The 5,347-nt window shown below is 33.5% G+C and overlaps 1 non-coding gene across 1 annotated transcript; it reads left to right on the forward strand.

Moving 5' to 3' along the window:
• Window positions 1-415: 415 nt before the first annotated feature.
• On the forward strand, window positions 416-487 carry TRNAD-GUC (transfer RNA aspartic acid (anticodon GUC)). The gene has a single exon. It is a non-coding gene; the product is annotated as a tRNA-Asp (tRNA).
• The last annotated feature ends 4,860 nt before the right edge of the window (window positions 488-5,347 follow it).

Raw genomic sequence — 5,347 nt, forward strand, 5'->3', positions numbered from 1 at the left:
CTGTGTTATACTTGTAGAAATACCCAAAGTTTCGCAGTTACGTATCAGCTTCGTCAGGGAAAGCAGAGTAAAGTGTCTACTTATCTACTGAATTCGTTATCAAGAGATACTCTCTATCAGTGAACGTCAAATTCTCCTCCAACACATCTCTGCTTATATGGATACAATCCCACCAATAATCTGATGTCTTAATTCTTCAAATTATTTGCGTAGAGGTGGCAATTCAAATCAACTTTACAGGGAGTTATACCTGAAATCTTGATTTGCATAATACACGTCACTGTTCGTTAACAGAAAACCACAATTAAAGTCACACGGAGTTAGTGTGCACTCGAAGTTGGTTGCTTGACGGTTGTCAGCCCACTTTGAGGTCTGTGGATATAGAGGGAAGAATTGGATCGGTGTCGGTTAGAGTTCCCGGGTAGCTCAGTGGTAGAGCGTTGGTACGTCAAACCAAAGGTCCCGGGTTCGATACCCGGCTCCGGAACAATTTTTCCCTCGAAATTATTCAAATCAACTTTACAGGGAGTTACACCTGAAATCTTGATTTGCAAGAAACCATGATGATCATGATGACGATGACGATGATATCAACGTAATGTTTCCGAATATCTTAGGAAGTACATATGCAAGCAATAATTTCGATGTTAAAATATGGAAGACCAAATTATTGTTAGCAATAATTCAATGGCATAAAATACAAGATGGACTACGGTATCATCCAAGCTTTAGAATTTCTATGAGATAAACAACAGAGGTAAGTTGAAAGGCGTTGAAGACCGCACAGACATGTCTAATGAATATACAAGAACGTAAAATCACCCAGAGTGTTCACGAGTAATGGCAGGCTGATAATTGCAATTGTTAAGTTAAAGACTAGTTGCAGCCACACTTACTGGCTTCAAGACTAAAATGAATAGGCAATAACTGCGTTTCTCGCTGACAGGGCTCTGTTAGCTCTTAACGGCTCGGTTCATATATTCTCCTGAGAACATCACCTGCACAAACACGACGTGAAATTAACCAGCTCTATCGTATTAATTTAATTGACTCAAATAGTAAATAAATATTGATCACGATATGAAAGTTAAGAGAAAAATTGACTAATTTAAATTAACATGCTTTTATTTTTGCCATGTGACCTTTCACGCAGATAAGGGGCAATATTAGAAATCTATAAATCATCTACTAGATCTATGCAAAAGATAGTAAATATCAATACCTTAAGAACAATATACTTTGCATACTTAGACTCGGTAATGAGTTTTGGAATAATATTCTGGGGAAATTCCACAGATAGTAAGAATATATTTCTATTACAAAAAAGAGTAATTAGAATAATAGTAGGTGCCAAATCAAGGGAATCGTGTAGGGCTATTTTCAAAAAACTACAAATAATGCCCATGGCTTGTCAGTATATCTTTTCATTAATAATCTTCCTCTTATGTAATCGTGAAAACTTTGTAACTAATTCAACAGTTCATAGCATAAATACACGTCAAAGAAATGACTTTCATACTCCATCGGCAAGTCTATCGTGCTATCAAAAAGGAGTGAGTTATATGGCAGTAAAAATTTTTAATAGCATCCCTATCGATATAAAAAATGAAACTCAAAACATAAAATTATTTAGGGCCAAATTAAAGAAGTACCTAATTTCTCACGCCTTCTATTCTGTAGGTGAATTCATGACATTCAATAGCACTTCATGACATTGATACTAAAACTTTGTGTTGTACTAGTAGACTATATTGTAAATCTTGTCTATATATATATATATATATATATATATATATATATATATATTTCATCTAGACTGTGACTATAAATTAAGATTTTATAATAGTATTAAGTTTTTTTACTTGTTCCATATTCTAGCTGTAAGCTTGTATGAATACCATGGAATGTTAATAAATACAATAAAATACAATACAATACAACACAATACAATACTAGCATTCCGTACAGCTTTCTCGATACGTAGCCTAATTACTGTGGTATGGGACTCAAGACTTTGGATCGGATATTCCTTTCTTTTCAAATAAACAGCAGTGCTCTCAATCATACAGTTGTGAAACTAATTCTGTTTACGGACTTTCTTTTAATTAATGCTATTTACTCCAATAATTTTTCTCACTTACTTACATACAAATAGCTTCCAGAGAACCAGGAGGTTCATTGCCACCCTCACAAAAGCCCGTCATCGATCCCTATCCTGAGCAAGATTAATCAAGTCCTTACCATCATATCCCATCTCCCTTAAATCCATTTTAATATTATCCTCCCACCTAAGTCTCGGCCTTCCCAAAGATCGTTTTCCTTCAAGTTTCCCAACTAACATTCTATATGCATTTCTGGATTCACCCATACGTGCTACATGCCCTGTCTATCTCAAACGTCTCGATTTAATGTTCCTGATTATAATAATAATAATAATAATAATAATAATAATAATAATAATAATAATAATAATAATTCTTTATTTATACTGGCAGAGTTAAGGCCATAGGGCCTTCTCTTACACTCCACCAGGTCACAAAGTATACAAGCAGTTAAAATTTAACACAAAGTTAAAGAACAGAATATTAACATATTACAAAATAATAACAATAATAATAATAATAATAATAATAATAATCATCATCATCATCATCATCATCTATACTAATAATAAATCTGTTTCCGAAATTTTTCTGGTAATTTTCGATTTTCCAAAAATAATTGGTCCTAACATATATAATTAACCACCCTGAAACCGAAAATCGCTTTTTTGAAATTTTTGTCTGTCTGTCTGTCTGTCTATCTGTCTGTCTGTTTGTTACTTTTTCACGCGATAATGGCTGAACGGATTTCGATGAAAATTGGAATATAAATTAAGTTCGTTGTAACTTAGATTTTAGGCAATATGGCATTCAAAATACATTATTTAAAGGGGGGTTATAAGGGGTCTGAATTAAATAAATCGAAATATTTCGCTTATTATTGCTTTTTTTGTGAAAAATGTTACATAACAAAAGGTTCTTTAAAAATAATTTGGGATAAGTTTTATTGTTTGAAAAATGTTGATAGAACTGATATTTAATGAGATAAATGAGTTTTAAAATTAAAATAACTGCCATCTAAGGCCGTGTAATGAATTAAAAAACAAATGACTTCGTCTACAAGGGGCCTTGGACAGCAACAATCGAATACCTACAGAGAATGTTTCTGTGTTTGTATGAAGTAATATCGGAAGCTAAATTAACCGATTTGTATAATTAATTATTATTTCACCATTGGAAAGTGTAGTTTCTCTAGATGGACATAATGCTATAATGTTATTACAGTAACTTCTGATATAATATAATATATAATATAATATAATATAATATAATATAATATAATATAATATAATATAATATAATATAATATAATATAATATAATATGTAATATTATATAATATAATTTAAGTTATTAGAAGGGTTCAGAACCATAGTGGGCCAAGTGCCATTTACTGAATATGTAGAAAACAAGGGTTAAAATTAAGTTATTACCATAATTCAGTGGAAACCTATAACAAGTAAATAAAATATACACATTAAATCTAAATGATGTCAATCTTCACTAAACAATGGTTGTATGTAATAAAAATTAAGAAACATGTTAAAAGAATTGTCATTGCACTAAATGAGTGTCTCTGGACCAAAATGATCGCATTTTAATTATTTGGATGCAATTTAAATTAAGTAACATATTAAACGATTTATCCTTCTATCAAACACGTATGTTCCCTGGATCAAATGTCCTATTTTAATTATGTAATTACTTTATATTTATTTCTAACGGGTGCAGCGGAGCGCACGGGTACAGCTAGTAATAATAATAATAGCATAACAAAATCGACAGTAAACAACATGAAAATTATACAATACTAGAAAGAAGAAAGTAAAATACATTGGAATATAGTAAAAGCAACTCATTTAGTACAAATGGTTAATATGGAAAACGTAAGGTAGAATATAACAAAATGGGATGTAATAAAATAATAATAAAAAAGAAAAGAAATACAAATATTAAATAACATTCACAATAAAAAGGCTATGATATTAAAATCATCGGCTGATAAAGAGAACAAAAAAGGGGGAAAAAAGGAAAGAAATACATAGTCTATATTTAAAAAAAACTATTGCAGAGAAAAGGGCTTATGACTGAAGAGAATTTGAATTGAAAAGGTGCAATTTTAATTTATTTTTGAAACTAGACAATGTCCGACAGTCTCTGACATGCTGTGGTAAAGACTTCCAGACATGAACTGCAGCTTAGTTAGCGGAAGAGGGAATGATACTAAGGGATATGCTACTGGAGCTAAATGACAGCTGTGAGCAGTATGGGATGAAGATAAATGCAAATAAGACGAAGAGCATGGTCATAGGAAGAAAAATACAGAAGATAAACTTGAGAATTCTGAGGCAGTAGAGCAAGAACAGCTTCAAATACTTGAGGTGTACTATAAGCAGTAACATGAGCTGCTGCCAGGAAGTCAAAAGGTGGATAGCAATGGCAAAGGAAGCTTTTAATAGAAAAAGGAGCATTTTCTACGGACCTCTGGAAAAATAACTGAAGAAGAGACTAGTGAAGTGCTTTGTATGGAGTGTGGCATTGTATGGGACAGAAACATGGACATTACGACAGAGTGAAGAGAAGCGAATAGAAGCATTTGAAATGTGGCTATGAAGAAGAATGGAACGTGTGACGTGGACAGCAGAATAAAAAATGAAGCTGTGTTGGAAAGAGTGGGTGAAAAAGAATGATGCTGAAACTGATCAGGAAGAGGAATAGGAATTAGCTGGGTCAATGGCTGAGAAGAAACTGCCTACTGAAGGATGCACTGGAAGGAGTGGTAAACGGGAAAAGAATTCGGGATAGAAGAAGATATCAGATCATAGACGACATTAAGCTATATGAATCACACGAGGAAACGAAGAGGAAGGTAGAAAATAGGAAAGACTGGAGAAAGCTGGGTCTGCAGTGAAAGACCTGCCCTTGGGCAGAACTTACTTACTTACTTACAAATGGCTTTTAAGGAACCCGAAGGTTCATTGCCGCCCTCACATAAGCCCGCCATCGGTCCCTATCCTGTGCAAGATTAATCCAGTCTCTATCGTCATATCCCACCTCCCTCAAATCCATTTTAATATTATCCTCTCATCTACGTCTCGGCCTCCACAAAGGTCTTTTTCCCTCCGGTCTCCCAACTAACACTCTATATGCATTTCTGGATTCGCCCATACGTGCTACATGCCCTGCCCATCTCAAACGTCTGGATTTAATGTTCCTAATTATGTCAGGTGAAGAATACAATGCGTG

Source organism: Periplaneta americana, chromosome 14, assembly GCF_040183065.1.
Source record: "Periplaneta americana isolate PAMFEO1 chromosome 14, P.americana_PAMFEO1_priV1, whole genome shotgun sequence".
Taxonomy (NCBI): Eukaryota; Metazoa; Arthropoda; class Insecta; order Blattodea; family Blattidae; genus Periplaneta; species Periplaneta americana.